This window comes from Mirounga leonina, unplaced genomic scaffold (genome assembly GCF_011800145.1).
Source record: "Mirounga leonina isolate KUSES-001 unplaced genomic scaffold, KU_Mleo_1.0 Mir_224, whole genome shotgun sequence".
NCBI lineage: Eukaryota > Metazoa > Chordata > Mammalia > Carnivora > Phocidae > Mirounga > Mirounga leonina.
The window spans coordinates 657,391-675,381 of record NW_023270615.1 but is presented as its reverse complement, the minus strand read 5'-3'; the positions used below and the strand labels follow the sequence as shown (position 1 = coordinate 675,381).

At 40.2% G+C, this 17,991-nt stretch overlaps 1 pseudogene; it reads right to left on the bottom strand.

Moving 5' to 3' along the window:
• Positions 1 to 707: 707 nt before the first annotated feature.
• Positions 708 to 810, bottom strand: LOC118026406 (annotated as a pseudogene).
• Between the last annotated feature and the right edge of the window lie 17,181 nt (positions 811 to 17,991).

The window sequence follows — 17,991 nt, the reverse complement described above, 5'->3', positions numbered from 1 at the left end:
GACTATATAAAATGTGATCGCTTGAACTCTGTTTTTGTGAATTAATTGGTTGGTTTTAACTTAAGCAGTCAGTTCAATTATAAGAAAAATGATAGATAAAGCAATTTAAATTATTAACTGTGGATTTGTCTCATAGCAGAATTATGGGTGATTTTATTTTCTTCTTTTCTAAATCATCATATGCAGGTGTTATTTTTACAAGACAATCTTATAAAAATAACTTTAAAATTAGTTTTTAAGTAATCTCAGTTAAAATGTATAATGTTCACCAAAATCCATCCATAAGACCTCACCATCTCTGGCCAGGGCTGCCCATGGGAATACACATAGAAAATTACCCTGGTCTTCTGTCCAGAAAGACATCACCGTCACGCCAGAAAAGGAAGACACCGATCAGAGTCTAAGGGATTGAGAATTGTGGAGCAGGTCAGCCATGTTTGATAAGCTGACAAGGTCAGTTCAAGAATGAATGAAACTTGTGGACAAGATAGCCAGAGGCAAAATGATATTTGGAAGGGGAAAAAGGAACAAAGAAAATAAGTCTTAGAGTTTTGTTTTTTTTTTTAATTGTACCAGGGGAACTTTCACTTATTCATTTACTCATTGGTTTATTTGAAAATATTTACTGAATACCTTCTATGTGCCAGTCTTTACATCAATAAATCAGAGGTATACAAAATCATTCCTCTTTCAGGACTCCTATTCTAGTGTGGTAGTGACAATAGATAGCAAATATAGTAAGTATATAGTATTTTAAACTGATAAGAACAAATACTACACATGATCTTAGCCAAAAGGCCGAGAAGCAATTAAGTATATAGTATTTTAGAAAGTGAAAAGTGCTATGGGAAAAAACAGAATAGGCTTAGGGACATCAGGATGCAAAGTAGTGTGGGTGGAAGAAGGATTATAATACTAAATTGTAGAGCAGTAAAGGATTCAACTAGTAAAATTCTTAAAAGGGACCACGCTTTACCTAGAAGAAAGTGAATGAAAACAATGACTTTGCAAAAATGCACTGGGATTCCAAATGCTGGTTGACATCTGACCTGTGAGTTAGGACAAAAGGGGGACATTGAGTTAATGTCAACTGGATCTGTCCAATTTGGGCCTCTTTACCTTTAAACTTGTCTGTTCCTATTTGTCTTTACTACAGCTCAGATGAGCAAAGCAGTGATGTTAATAGTTTCCAGAATATCATGATAGGGAACTGTGGAAAGTTTATTTTGTATAGACAAGCATCATCTAACACTTTCTACTGCGATCTAGGGTAATATGGAACCCACTAGGGCTTCCCTAATGGAGCAAAGAGATTTCTAATCTCATCCTTTTTTTTCCCTGATATCAAATGCTACCAAAAAATAGCTTTAGTATTTTAATTAATGATTGACTTTAGGATATGCGTGAATACATTTGTGTGTTGTAGAAGTGAATGACAGAATCCAAAAGATTTTAAACTATATAGATAAATGAAGCCTTTAAGCCCATGATAACAAGAAAGCCCTGTAGGGGGAAAAGGTTATGTTACCAGTAACCCGGCATTTTATTAGTTAAAATTTCCCATTTTGAAATTGTCTTGAAGTTCTGCACAAAAGTGCAGAGAGGATATGTATCAATACGATAAATGAATGAATGAGCGTAAAGAAGAACATAATAATGACTCCAATCCCTCATGCATTATGAAAACGTACCCATATATCCACCATTGCTTTTTATTAAGAAAACTGAGCCTCCCAGAGGAGAAACATGATATAAATTGTACTGTTTAAAAATTGCTGTGTTCATTATGAGGAGCTTAATTATGGTCATCATTTACCTAAAAAAATCAAAGTCTTGTCAAGGAATTCATAATAATGAATGTTTCTCATTAAAAATTAATGAACAAGTAGCTGATTCTGAAGGTATAAATTCTGTGGACTATCATTATTTTCCTTTCTTGTTTAAAAGAATTAATATTCATGCAAATTAGATCCAAATGACTACAGTTTAGGTGGTTTCTTAGTACTACAGATTATGGATTTGTTTATCACCATAGAAGCCAATTATATTTGTCAGCATAGGCTAGACTATGCTGTGATAAACAAACCTGAAAATCTCAGCAGTTTGAGAAGACAAAGCTTTCTTTCTTGCTCACGCAGAATGGCTCTAAGTCAGAGTACCCCTCAAAGCAGCTCTCCTCCCGACAGTGACTCAGCAAACTCTGAGCCTTTCATTTTAAATCTCGGCCATTTCCCAACTTTCGGGATCATCATGGAACAGAAAGGGAGAGGAGGAAGGTTGTTCATCAACTCTTAAGTGCTTCAGCCTGAGGTAACACACATCACTGCTGTTCACAGCCCAATGCCACATGGTTTTGACTAGCACATCTGGGCTGTGCAGGGGGAAACAGATGAGTGTTCCATGAATGATAATGTGCCTACACCAGGAGCAGCAAAACCCAAAGAAGAGACTGGTAAAAAGCATATTGCCTACTGGATAAGTTCTGCTCGGAGTTTTTTTGCATAATACCCGGGATGAGGGAGACGTTCCAAAACACAACTGAAAACATCTCTGTATCTCGAAAATGATAAAGTAATGCACGAATCCCTAAGTTAGAGATCTAATGCCCTTGCATCCCTGTGATCGGAAGCATACTATAATAATTGCTCACAGTCCAAGAGGGATCAAACCATCAGTTTAAAAAAAAAAAAAGGCATCTGATAAATTCATCTCTCGAAGAGAAATGGAGAGTTACTTCCTTGAGTGTGGGGTCATCAAGGGCCCAGGCAAAGCCCCACTCATCAGAGGGAGGTACTGCATTCTGTTAAAGTCTGAGGAAGCCTCCCTTGGCCAAATTAACAAGGAAGACAGTGCTTTGACTGGGAAGGAAAAACTCTTCATTCCGAAGTCTTGTTTGAGAACACACACAATTTAACTTCCCGTTCTTCTCCATCCCTAGGCTAAAATAGCAAATAAATGAAGGACTGAGTTAATTAAATGCATATTTTAACAGCATTTATCTGGCATTGATCGGCTGAGGCCATTTCCAGTAAAGTGTGGAATAGTTAATACAAGTGCTGGCCATCTCCTAAAGGAGGTGACCTCAAGGTTATATAATTGTAGCAGTAATTTATTTAGCTTAAAATGAATGTGTTCTCAATTAGGTTGGCAGGCATTATAATAACACAAGTGGGATTTATATTTGCTTATGTCTTGGCTGTGAGGGTTTAGTTATTGGATTTGTTTGCCTATATTTAGTCCTGCCGTTCAGGATCCCTCCCTCTCCCTCCCCCTCAGTAAAGATCAGGAGGCTAGTTCATGCTGATTAATAGGGGCCCAGTCTTAGTGTTGCAGATATTGGCCTGATCTCGCTAGAGGCCACGGAGGAGCAGACACATAGCAGAGCCACCAGAAGTCAACATGATCTGGGGGGTTCTGCTAGTAGGAACCGTTTCTCCCCCAGTGCAGATCCATCCACATCTTAAATTTGCCCCATAAATTGGTGCTTAATATGAAAGTATATCACCGCTGGGGCACTGTAAGATTTACTGCAAGATTGATGTTGTTGGAGTTCATGTTTTAGAAACACACCTCTTCCTGTACTCTGCTAGACCTCCGAGGCAGAAAAACTGGTCCTCTATGGCAGAAACAACAATCGTCCATGATGCTCTACTCTCATATTTGAACTTCTGACTCTATTTGTTCAGATAGGGAAGCTGAAGCATCTTTACCTTTCCTTGGTCAGATGCAGTAAAGAAATTTTCAAAGTCAACATGCGAATGGCTGAATCTTTACCACCCTGGCTCCACCCAGGTCTCTGAATTTTTCAACCTTTGCATGCACGCCAAGTGTGCAACTAGTAATTCTGTATGAACAGCTAGAATGATCATGATTATCATTTTCATTTATTTACAAGATGTCAGAGATGAGGGGTCGGTGGCTCACAGGGTTCCGCAGAGGCTGATCTGGAAGCATAGGACTCAACCAGTAGATGTCTCTATTAGACTCATAATCATGAAGTATTCATGCCCCCTTGGGAGGGTGCCAGCCCTCTCAAGATGAGTGTAGCCTGCTTGCAGAATGTGTATTTTTGTCCGAAATTTTTAAAAATCTAAAAAGGAAATCTGGCACCAGTCATCCTTGTGTTCTCGTTTAGGCTATCAACTTCCCAACACAGTTTCTGTTTGGATCAACCAGTGGAGTAGGAGGACCCGCTCTTTCCCCTGATGGATAGAAGGTTCTCTCCCATGACAGTACCCCACCTAAAATACGACCCCTGTGCAACCTTCCTTCTCCAGGATACTGAGAAGATAGGTACTCATCTCACTGTCTGCTCAGAGACCATCTGCTTTGCAGTGAGGGCTTTCACCAGCACAAATTTTATGGTCTTTGGGAAGAATAGAACTTTTTTTATTTCGGTTATGTATGCAGCAGATTCAAGTAAGTGATCAAGACTGTGAAATTGCTGGAGATGAAAACTGTCACCGAAGCAAGAAGGGAGTCGTACCAACGTGTTCTCCAAAGCAGGGTGCTTGCCACCAGCTCATTTTTGTTTGAGGTACGTCAGTGGCTTTGCAACCCAGAGAAGCAGTTTGTTCAAGTATCTACCAGCACAACAGTGGAGGAGATGAGGACTTTATATTTAAAGCTTGCATAACCGGGGTACCTCAGTGGCTCAGTCGTTAAGCGTCTGCCTTCGGTTCAGATCATGGTCCCAGAGTCCTGGGATCGAGCCCCGCATCGGGCTCCCTGCTCTGCGGGAAGCCTGCTTCTCCCTCTCCCACTCCCTCTGCTTGTGTTCCCTCTCTCGCTGTGTCTCTGTCAAATAAATAAATAAAATCTTTAAAAAAAAAAAAAAAGGGTTGCATAACCAAGTCTCAGTTACTGTGATGCTTCCAGTCTCAGGAAACACTGTCCGGTGGAAAGAAAATTGGACTGGGTATTAGGAGATCTGTGTCCCTCTTTTTATCTGCATGATGTCGAGTTACTTAACCTCGCTGATCTTGGCTAGTTCTCTGTGGCACAGGGAGGAGAACAAGAACAAAGGAAGACAAACTTTTTGAAAGAAGTTGAAAAATTCTTCCTTCTCGGATTGTCCTGAGGAATGAATAAGATATTGACTCCTCCTGAAACCTACTCAATTGCTGTTGATTCTTTTCCCCCTCCTTCTTTTCTCATTGGTCTGGTCCACAGGAAGTCTAAGAATACTTTTTTTAAAAAATTGATGAGGGGATTTAGTAGGTAAAATGGAGCTTTGGGATTATTTGAGCATAGCAGAGATTATTATTTACTGTGCTCTGTAACACCCTCTTTATTCCAAACATAGGACAGGTGTTCAGAGGCAGAAGAATAGCACAGATTAAGTGTCAGATTATTCATATCCTCTTTGATTTGTAAGGTATTTCTCCAGCTATGTTTTCTTAGCTATTAAACTGTGATAGAGGAAGAATGTCATTTGCACCAACAAATGTAACATGCCAGAAGAAAGCATAATTAACTTCTCTATCATCCATGCATTCATCACCCATTCATTGGTGTGTCCTTTGGGAATCTCCTTTATGCTTGGCCCCCTGCTGATGGGGAGGTGCCACTCACATCCTGGTTCCTCCTTCAGGGGATCACTCTACTGTCTGGGAGGAACATCTTCAAGTGAATACCTCCAATGCTAATGAATACGTTGGATGCTAATTAGAATTTAAAGCATTAAGAGAACCCACATGAGGGGATTTCATACACTCAAACCAATGAGGGGAATGTGGGTCAGAGAAAGGCCCCCAAAAGAACTAACGTAACAGGTGGGACTCAGTTGATAAAAGGAAAAGTAGCTGGACAGTAGGTGAGGGGAGAGGAGAATGACATCTTAAGTACTGGGAATAAAAAGAACAAAGGAAGACAAAATTTTTGGAGGAAGTTGAAAAGCTTCCCCATACTTCACTTAAAAGAAAGTGTCCTGAAATTGTGAGAGTATTCATACTACACACAGATGTGTGGAGAAAATAAAGATCCTTTATTCCCTAAAGCTGTTAGGCTCTTCATGGGTAGTAAGGGGAAGAAAGATGAGCTGTTTAAAATCTGGTCCAAAATATTGCAGAATTCTTCTCTGTTCCCTGATTCTGTCCTTCCCTAGCCTCTGATGCAGGATTCCTTTGCTCGGGCACAGAAGCCCCTGACTTTGGATCCAGCATCTCCTTCCTCTCCAAGGCAAATCAGCCAATAAAGCTCTGATGATAGGAGGGCCAGGCCCAGTGGGACCCTGTCTGTGCACTGCCCCACGTTCCTTGGTCCCTCTCAGATCAGCAGGTGGCAGGGTACCATCTGCCCTCCCTGCTTTCTGAAGGTACATATGTTCCTGAGCTGGAGTAAGGGAGACTTGCCCACCATAGAATATAGATGGAGAGGTAAATCGAAAATATCATACCTATTTCAAAACCACGCAAGTTAAACAGAAAGTTCTTATATGTGTGACTTCAAAGCACTTTTAAAAATTCCCTCTTTCATCACTACAGATGGGCCAGGGTCAAGTTTGTACTTGTTCACATTTCAGACAATCAGCTTATAGACAAGAGACTTCTACTTGCATTGTTTTAGGCTTTGGGCTCCTGAACGGTAGATGGGGAAGGGCTCATATTATATAGAAACGTATCTTTTTCTTTGGCAATGGTAGGAATGCTATATAAAATTGACACTTCCCCCAATTAGGGTAGCATCAAACATTTGAATCCATCTCATGCAAAAGATTTTTCCCAATATCCATTGTGTAATGCTTACGAGCCAGTCCAAGTGGAAACAGCGCACGAAGATGATAATTGCCACTGAGCCTCTCAGAGAATCAGAACATTTTTTTGAGAGAGAAGTATCTAGGCGAGAGGAACACTGGGATAGACACAGCTCTGAGATACATATGCTTGAAGTCTGTAATCTCGCTGGTCAATGGTGTTTGTGAAGTTTTGCTCTGAAAAGTGAAGGCTTTACTCAGAAGGTGATGCAGGCTGGCCCTGTCTTGCAGCTGTTTTAGAAGAGCCTGGAGTTAATTTTAATTTCAATAACTTCATTGGCATGACGGGGCAGGCATGTTTTGTGAAAGTCAATATAACCGAACCCGTGTGTGGGGATGGGTTGCACGGTCTCTTTGCTTGTGCTCTCCTCGGTGACCACGTCTGACTGTAAGTCTGCCAAGGCCAAGGCAAACACTTGTTTCCCTACCTCTTCACCCCTCCCATCTAATTTTCTACAATAAGTAGTGTTTGGGAAAGGTAAAGGATTTAAGAAAATACGCTACTTTTACATGTCTCCAGTCCTTGGATTTTTGCCAGCTATCTCTCTATACTCTGGTCAGTGGCCCAAAATGGATAAATAAGTCTACAGAGAGTTTGTGAATTGGCTATTTAGAAAAACAATCTAGCATATTTGTGAAATGTTCCCTTTCTGCCATGGCACATGTAAATATTTCTACATTTACAACCACTGTCAATTTGAGAACCTTTAATAGTCATGCCAAGATCGGAACTTGTAACGAGGCAAGAAAAATATATCAATATACACACCACTCATATACAGGGTGTCTATAAAAATATAGAAACGTAGGTAAACACATGTAATGTCATCAATGACATCTCTGATCCGTAAGAGCAATAAAATAGTATGGAATAGTATTAACGCATCTTTGCTAATGCCAGCAAATCTAATAATTCTAATAATGACATTAGCACACATACTTTTTCTCACCTATGTTCAACACTTTATAGACACGCTGCACAATGTGATCCCAAATACTTTTTTTAATGTGTGCATATATGTGCACATGTTTTAAACACCAGAAAAATATACAACCCAGTTATTTTTTAAGATTTTATTTATTTATTTGTTAGGGGGAGAGAGAGAGCATGCGCGCTAGCACACAAGCAGGGGGAGCGGCAGGCAGAGGAAGAGAGAGAAGCAGGCTCCCTGCTGAACCAGGAGCCTAATGCAGGACTTGATCCCAGGATCCTGGGATCATGACCTGAGCTGAAGGCAGACAGTTAACCAACTGAGCCACCCAGGCATCCCTATGTACAGCCCAATTTTAACAGTGGTTTTCTCTGTGACGTGAGGTTATATATCATTTTAATTTTCTTCTCTGTTTAGATTGTTCCAATATTTCTAAGATTAGCATGTGTTACTTTTGAGTTGAGAGAAAATTAAAAATATAATAAACCATGTGTTTACACAACAACCATACAATGTAAGTACTGGTGGATGAATTCTACATGCAGCTACTTGGAATCATGGTGGTAAGGCTCACACTTTCCAGATAAATGACATGTTTTAAGAATCTAGGGAGGAAAGAAGTAAAAACAAGAAGTATCAGAAAGTCCAAATGTTTATCTCCTAATGCACTGATAATAATAGTCTTGATATAATCATTTTCTTCCATAAAGGTTTCTAGGAAAAAGACAGAATGCGATAGAGTCGTTTCTTCATCTTTGATTTCTTTTGTTTCATTTGACCAAACCACCAAAAGCATTCTGAAAACACAACTAAAGCTCCATTAACCACTACACACTTAAGGGACAAATTACGCCCAATCTGCTCTTGAGAGGTTACAAGAAGAAGTAACAAATATGTACATTTGCCTGAGCCACGTATTTTTAAATATGAAGGGGGTTTTAATTCATGTGGTAACAGAAACACATTATCGGTTAGATTTATGAGAAGAGATTCGAGAGACTATCCTAGTGCAAGTCTACAACCAATTCTGCAAGCACGTTTGTGTAGCCCGAGTGTGTGCATGCAGAATTATTAGTATAATCTATAGCAATGGTCGGTTCCAAGTTCCCCTGTGATAACGTAGATTGAATTATGTGGTCTAATAACTTGGGAAAGAGCTTTATCATGAAACTGAATGTGTCCAGTGGCTTTTATATGGCTCTGACCTCTTACAGATCATTTTCTCTGACACGATTTCTATAGCCTTATAAAACTTCTCATATGTTTAACCTGTACATACGAAACTCACAAGATGAAAGCCCCATCCTGCCGGGGTAACAATCACTTTCTCTATAAGGAAGACCACATGTTCCCATAAACCTTTAACACAGAACATAGTTTGAGTTTTTCTCTCATGGAATATTTCCAATGCTTAAGTGTACAACATGACCCAAGCACGTTTAAGGTACATTTGAAAGCCGTTCAAGAACAAAACTGAAAATAGGCGGGGATCGAATGGTTCTGGCCAGTCCATCAGAGAACAGTGCCTTCATGCCTCATAGGCATTCCTTTCTCTTGCCTTTGAGAAAATCACCTGTGGGCTATTTTAAGGTTCCTGTAGACACTGGAACCAGCAGATGATTTACCCCCAAGAAAAAAAAATAACTACTCCTCCATAGAGGACACCGCATTGCCTTCGCTGAGCCGCATCTGAATGAAGAGAACTCTGCAGGGCACTCTGGTCAGAATGACGGTGTCACTGGCTACTTCAGTAGATTTTTTTAATAAAAGTTCTTCTACCTTGATCAATCCCTGCTCTTCAATTCAGAGCTGAGATTAATTCTCCAAGACACATTATGGTACAGTATGAACACTTGAAATCATCTTAGAACTGCTTGCTTTCATATTTGGCATAACTATTGTACCACCTTAGAAACTGCTTCTATTGACCTTTAGATTAAAAATATGTTGGATTATTGTGATTGACACTTTTAAAATGACTCATTCTTGCCAAACACAGCATAACAACTTTTAAACATTCCCTTCTCTTTACAACTGCCTCTACTTTCATTATACGAAACATGGCTGTATTCTACACCATCTCTCATTGCCTAATGTGCTTTTTTTTTTTTTTTCTTCAGAGTTCAAGAAGATTTACATTTGGAACTAAATGTTTCAGTGATTGCTCTGTTGGGTTTCATTATACCAGCGTAGTTAATCAAAGCAAGTCTGGCCTTGCTACCATGATTCATTGTATGGTTTTTTGAACTTCATCATTTACACAGAATGAATATACACATTATCACCAGGGCTGGATTTCTTTAACAGCCTGCATGACACATACTGTAATGCTTTTGTCAACTGCTGGTTCCCGAGAATGTCACCGTTGCTAGCGTTTTTTGTTAAGACATTTCATTGATGGGCTTTCGATTAGAAAGAAGCAAATAGGGGGCGCCTGGGTGGCTCAGATGGTTGAGCGTCTGCCTTCGGCTCAGGTCATGATCTCAGGGTCCTGGGATCGAGTCCCGCATCGGGCTCCCTGCTCCTTGGGAGCCTGCTTCTCCCTCTGCCTCTCTCTCTCTCTCTCTGTCTCTCATGAATAAATAAATTAAAAAAATTAAAAAAGAAAAAAAAAAAGAAAGAAGCAAATAGGAAGACCCTGGGTAGGGCTATGCAGAGCGGAGGAAATGCAGGTTGACTTGACTCATCTCCCATTAGGCTACCTGGAAATCCTGTCGTTTGGACATAATGTTTCTGTCCACGGTGTGTGTGGTCTTCCCGATCATAATTAACAAGTAACCTTTCGTCCCCCCTCATCCCTAATCCCATCATAAACTATTGACCCCTGGCATCTGGGTAGGGTTTGGCAGATCTCGGATTTGGGGGACAGCCTGAGAGAATTATTGGGATTGTTGTTTTTACACAGAAGAAGCTAATTGTATTAAGTATTAACACCTGTGGACTGGGTCTAACACATCTAGTTTCCGTGTCTAACAAGTCAAGTCCAGTGATGCTCCTCTTGACACCCTAGTCCTCCACAAAAAAAAAAAAAAAAAAAAGCAGATTCACTTATAACCAGAACAGGTGGAGGGCTGGGGTCTACTCCAGGTGCATGGAGGTCAGTTATCAGTTTTTCAAGAATTTTGTAAATGTGTTGTTAAGCACAGCCATTACGACAAATCAAAGCATATAAACTTTTAAGTAAATCAGTTATATATGTTATTTATTTGAGAGAGAGAGAGCATGAGCGGGGGTGGGGCGGGGAGGGGGGAACAGAGGGACAAGCAGACTCCCCACTGAGCAGGGAGCCAGACATGGGGCTCGATCCCAGGACCCTGAGATCATGACCTGAGCAGACGCTTAACCGACTGAGCCACCCAGGCGCCCCTCAATTATATATTTTAAAAGGTAATAAATACTCAAAACTCATCACTTCCTGTGCATTTTACTAAACTGTACCATTCTTAATGCCTTTGAGGTTCTCTGTGTCTAGTATATGTGTATGATGGAAACAGATATGATAGCATAATGCTGCACATCTCTTCCCAACTTCACATTCAGTGATGTCACATCAGTAGCCTGAAATTAGCCATGATGAGAGTATTTACATCATGAACCAGGACTTGACCAGCTGTTTTGCCTCTTCCTCGTGTGTAGAAGTAGGTACTACTTTCTTTTGCCTACCAGAAAACTCGACCAAGTCAGTCTCAGAAAAGTTCAGTAAATAATCTGGCCATAGGTTTCCACGGCTGATGTTTTCTGACTTCAAAATCCATTCTGGTATGTCTTGTGTTCTATACCTCCCTCCAGTGGAAATTTAACCTCCCACTCTACCTGTACACTCATAAAAACTACGAGTGGCATTAACTGATGTTTGGTTGGTGTATTTGCTGTGGTCCTTGAGTTAGGTACCGCTTAAGTATATTTAAGTTTAAACTTTTTTTTTTCAATCAGAGAGCCAGTTGTTATACATTTACCAACATATCACTTTCCAGAATTGAAAGTCCAATTTAAACAAATCTACCCCCATGAATGACCAGGCTCTGCTACAGCAATCCTGTCAGTTGACTTTCACATCCTCCTTGCCTCTCTTCCATGCCATTTCTTAACGCCAGAAAACACTGAAAAGGATTCCTAGAAATAACTTATCTTTTTCTGTTCATAAAAAAATCCCAATTACTAGAATTTACCCATTGTGAAAACTCTCACAGGTCTTCTTCAGGGCTCACCATCACTACCACCAATTTTCTTTACTGGCGTCAGCCACAGTGCTCCCATCTGGTTTCAACAAGGAAGCGACGTGGAAGGTAATAGAAATGAGAAAAGGAGGCAGTGATACAGACATGGAAAGGAGCGCTGGGTTTATCAAACCTGGCTTTGAAAGAATCGGGATGGAGCTACCTGAGCCTGCCCTCTCTATGCCGTTCTGACTTGCTTTCCATGGAGAAAACAACCTCTTAATGGGCAACTCAGGGTGCATGATCAACCAAGTGCTCCCTTGCTAATGTAGGATAAAGGAATTGAATGCGTGGTAGGCTGGGAGCCAGAGGCTGATCAAATTGTATGGGGCCCACCCACTCCTGTTTCAGATTTTCTTGGCATTGTGAGCACACTCACAAAAGAAGCACTAAGTCACTCTTTGTGTCTAGTAGTCACATTTTATGTGGGAGTGAGGCTGAAATGTGCATATGCTCTATTGGTGGAGCTTCTCTAATGGGCTCTTCTAACCCCACCCCTCCCCCAAAGCGCTTTATTTTTTTTTATTTTTTTTATAAAGATTTATTTATTCATTTGAGAGCGAGAATGAGAGAGAGTACATGAGAGGGGGGAGGGTCAGAGGGAGAAGCAGGCTCCCTGCCGAGCAGGGAGCCCGATGCGGGACTCGATCCAGGGACTCCAGGATCATGACCTGAGCCGAAGGCAGTCGCTCAACCAACTGAGCCACCCAGGTGCCCAGTCTCTTTTTTTTAAAGATTTTATTTATTTATTTGAGAGAGAGAATGAGAGAGAACACATGAGAGGGGGGAGGGTCAGAGGGAGAAGCAGACCCCCCGCTGAGCGGGGAGCCCGATGTGGGACTCGATCCCGGGACTCCAGGATCATGACCTGAGCCGAAGGCAGTCGCTTAACCAACTGAGCCACCCAGGTGCCCCCCCCCAAAGCGCTTTAAATGGTGATCCAAAAACCTGACCTCTGACACATTTCAGTCTTTCTGTTCGTTACTGGTACCATATGCAGCATGAATTACCTTCAGCTTTACCGCTGACCCTGGAAGTCATGCCTTTCTCACAACTTTATCTACTATGGCATAAAAATTGTTTCTTCAAAACTATCAGTCACAGCGAATACTTTCCTCGTGTGTACCATCATCAACATCCTTACCTCTTTGGTCACTTCGGATGGAAAGAAACTGAGAAATTTCTGCCTCATTCCTGACCCAAAGAAGCCCTTGATAGCTCGCAATGGAAATTGTTTGGTGTGTTACAATTAGATATAAATCACACTCTAACTTTCCAAGGAGCTTTGTTCCCAAATGCAAAAGAAAAGAAAAGAAAAAAGTGATAGCAAAACTCTTAAGGTAGTTATAAAACTTCTATGCAAAGATATCAAGGAAAGAAAGTAACAGAACTCATTTAACTGTAAAGCCTAAAAATTACACACTGAAGAGAGCTTATCACAAAATTATTGTCCGCTGTTGGGATGCCTTTTATTCTCTTATTAAAATGCACTACAGCACTTTTTCCCCCCCATATATGCATACATTTTCCTCCTCAGTCAGACTAAGAATAAAGTATTTCGCAAATAGTAGTTCCTCCAAAACACTAGTCCACTGGCTGATTTCAAAAGCTGTGGGATTCTACAAATTGACCCATTAAGCAGCTGCTCCCACCTAAAAGTTACTCCTATTAACACTAAAATGCAAGATTAGACCTCACATAGGCTCGGTAATGGTGCTCTCACCTAGTGTTCAAATCTTATATGTCAAATTTCTAATCAGGTAACAAGAAGCTGAGAACATAGGTGGTGAGGTGCCTGAAGGTTGGCCTTCTATGCTATTCCATGCTATGTTATTAAGGAAAGCTTCTAGCGAACTTGAGGTTGAACTGAAAGAAAAAATAAGCATTGGTTTCATACAGTAAAACTTTAGGGAGAGAAAAAAACTAACAACATGCTTTGGTGCAACTCATTTTTGTCAAATGAGCAATTTCTATTCTGGAGTTTGGCTTTAGACTGCTAGAATATTCTGCAACTCAGGCCAAGTCACTTTAACTTGCCCACTGTCATACCTTTTGTGAAAAGGGGAAAATAAGACTGTCTTCGTCTGTTTGGGGTTCTAGAACCAAATAGCATATGTGACCATAGGTGACAAAGTACCAAGGTGACTTATAAACAGCAGAGATTTATTTCTCATGGTCCTAGGGCCTGGAAGTCCAAGATCAGGTTCTGGTGAAGACTTCTTTCTAGTTCATAGATGGCCATCTCTGCTATGGTAGCAAGGGGTGAGGGGTTTCTGGAGTCTCTTCCATAAAGGCTGCACCCTCATAACCCAGTCACCTCCCAAAGGCCTCACCTCCCAACACCATCAACACTGGAGATTAGTTTCAACATATGAATTTGTGGGGGACACATTCAGTCTATAGCAAATGCATCATTGGAATATTTCCCTGGTGTTCCGGCAGATGATAATTCTGGCCTTGGTATCTGCAAGTGCTCAGAAGGCCGGTCCAGGGCAGTACTCCTGCATCCCTGGGACAATGGCAGGGGGGGATAAAGAAGTCAGTCTGAAGGAGAGAGATATAGTTGCAGTGAGCTTTCTCAGCACAAAGCTGGATTCTGGCCTCTTGAGTCTGTGAAACACTCCAATTCACTGAAAGCAGAGAGGAGGAGGACTATATATATTTATATATTGATCTGCATGCTGGGGTTTCAAATGTGATTCATTATGTACCATTTCCTTTACCCTAATCCATCTGCTAAGGTTCTCTTCTGCTATGCAGAAGGAATTTGAAAAAGAAATGCGATTTTAACTGGGAAGAGAGTAACAGCATGACATAGTTAGAACCACCTGCACTAAAAAAGATTCAAGATGGTATTTGTCAAATATTGGAAGATGTGTGTCTGCTAGCTGAGGGATAACGGGATGTTTTCAGAGACTGTTTTAAAGTTCTATGGCCAAGAAAAAAAAAGGCTGCATTTGCTTCTCATAATAGTGGTTATCATTTCTCTTGTGAAATGTTTATCTACTGGTGATCTCACTATGGCTTCCTTTGGATTGTCTTCTTGTTTTATTTTCCCTCACTAGAAAAAGCAAACATCTTGGTTCCTGTCTCTTTCTATTATAAGTACCTAGCATGTGCAAAGTTAAAACAAAGACTGCACATTTCCAAGGAACTGGATAAGTACAGTTGAGTGGATCCTAATGGAAATGCCATGGTGTGGGCATTGGTTACAAATGCTTGTTGATTCTGTAAGAAGTGGAGGAGAGATGGATCAAGACGAGAGAAGAGAGAATAAAATAAACACTTAGGACAGAGTTCCCTAGTGAATAAAACACTACTATTCAACTCAACTTAGAACTTGGAGGCTATGCTTTATATACGTGTCATACTAAATTTCATGTGTTGAAACCAGCTGATAATTCAGGGATTAGCAAAATTATATATCATACCTATATGGGCCTTTAAGTTTTAGTCTACTGACTTGCTTATTATCCACACATCGTGGAAGATATTAACTTCACCAAAGTATATTTTTGAGCTTGACCAAGGTATTTATTATAGCTGCTTATTTTCTTTTATTCTTGGGTCTAAAAGAAATTTTTTGTCATAAAAGTAATATATCCATGTTACTACAAATTTGGACAGTAGGGAAAATGAGAACCCAAAAGTACCTAAAACATAACCCCATGACCATCTAAAGAATGTTGGTGTGTGGCTTTTTGCCCTTTGGTTCTTTAATTCTTCTTTGCATTTTTACATTATACTATAATCATTCATATAAATATCATATATTTTTATATATAAATTTCATATATATTTATATATATACAAATTTTCTGTCCTATCTTTTCTCCATAAAATTATATTTTCATCATTCTCTTGTTCTGCGCTTTAAAAAATACAATTTGATGGCTGCATATTATTTGTGAATGGATTAGAATTTACTTAACTTGGCAGTAAGTTCGTATTAATATATGTATTTCAAAAACTGAGGCCCAGAAGTAAATAGATTGGAATACACCTAGTTGGAAAAAGTAAGGGGCACCTGGGTGGCAAAGTCAGTTAAGCATCCGACTCTTGATCTTGGCTCAGGTCATGATCTCAGGGTCCGGGGATTGAGGCCTGCAGCGTTGGGATCCCCACTGGGCAGGGACTCTGCTTATCTTCCTCTCCCTCTGCCCCTCCCCCTGCTCTCTCTCTTTTAAATGGATAAATAAATTTTTTTTAAAAAAAGTTAAAGAAGTTACTTTATAACCTCTCCCATATACTATTATGTACTGTGAAACTCCAGGAGAGGAGCTTGGTATGCTCATTTCTCAAACTTAATTAAACATGGAACCATTTTCAACATGGAGCTTTACACAACATTGGTGTTCCCTAGGGCACACTTTGGAAAACAATGGCTTAACCATTACCTTATTGTTAGATAACTAGGTTGTAAGACTGTTCACTATAATAATCAAGTAAGAATGTAACATCATATGCAAATAGATTTTTCAATATTTAGAAATTTTTTTGAAGTTAAATTCCCAGAAGTTAAAACAAAATAAAATACATGGAAAAGTTGGTGTGTTTTTAAGGTCTTTAACAGGTATTACCAAATTTACTTTCTAGTTGCTTCACTGGTATATTAAATTTTTTTTTTGCAAATAGGACACCATTCCATAGAGTCAGTTGTGATACTTTGGACAATCACTGCTGCTCTTGGATTTGAGTATGGCTGAGAAAACCAACTAATTAATTGTATAATTGTATAATCAGCGATATAGTTCTACACTATGCTGGGTTTGCACACTAGTAGTCTCCTGAAGTATATGCCCTATGAGACTTTTATGAGCTGCAAAGTGAGTTACCTACTTCTAACCATCACAGACTTAGATGGTAGGCAGAGATTATTCTCTGGTGTTTATAAAGAGACTGAAGATTGTGTTGTATTTTTGAGATACTAGAAAGTTGCTGATGCATGACGTATGCTCAATAAATATTTACTGAGTGAAGGAATGATGAAATGCATGAATGCATGCCCACAAAATGTATCCTTCTGATCAGCTATCCTGAGAGCCCCTATTTCACCCATTACCCCTTCACCATGGCCTGCACCATACAACACTGCTATGGCCAAAGCTCTAAACCATGGGTGGTCCAGGTTTGTCATGGAACTCAAATATGGCAGACCAAAAGTGGTCGAGGTTCTTGTAAATGCTTCCTGAAAGGATGATGGATACAAGCAGCAGGCCTTGGGAGCCATGAGCCATTTGCTGGCTGTATGACCTCTTCAATGAATCTTAGACCTCTCTGAGCTTCAGATTCATCATATACAAAAGGAAGTTAATAATACCCTTCCATGGGGGTGCCTGGGTGGCTCAGTCGGTTAAGCGTCTGCCTTCGGCTCAGGTCATGATCCCAGGGTCCTGGGATCGAACCCCGCATCAGGCTCCCTGTTCGGCGGGAAGCCTGCTTCTCCTTCTCCCTCTCCCACTCCCCCTGCTTGTGTTCCCTCTCTCTCTGTGTCTCTCTCTGTCAAATAAATCAATAAAATCTTTAAAAATAATAATAATAATACCCTTCCCTGGGTGTCTGGAAGTTCAGATAGATGCAAAAGCACTTTGAAAAGTTAATACCGCATTGAAAACATGAGGTGTAATTATTATTTTTACCAACTCCGCAGTACCCATCCCAAACAGTGAGAAGACCTGGAAAACGGAGCGTTAGGAGTTTGTAAATTAAAGAGAAAAAGTAATGGAATTCCTGGGCATTCATTTTCCTTCAGGTGGCAGGCCTAAAAACAACACCAGTGTTTTCCCTAAAAGAACAGAAGTTTTTCCTCTTGCTGGTGTTTCCAGTTTCTTCAGAAGTTGCTAGGAGTAGCAAACCTCAGAGTAATTTGCTGACTTTTAAAAAATACATTGTTGACAACTGGGATTACATTGTATCTCTTTTATCTTAGACTTTTTCCTGATTCTAGTTTTATTGGGTTTTAATGAGACGTGATCTTGTGAAATGCTTTGAAACCTGATTAAAAAGCAACACGAATAAAGGTGAAGAAATAACAGCAGTGTTGCAAACCCAGATAATAAATTAATGAAAAGGCCGTGGTAATTATATA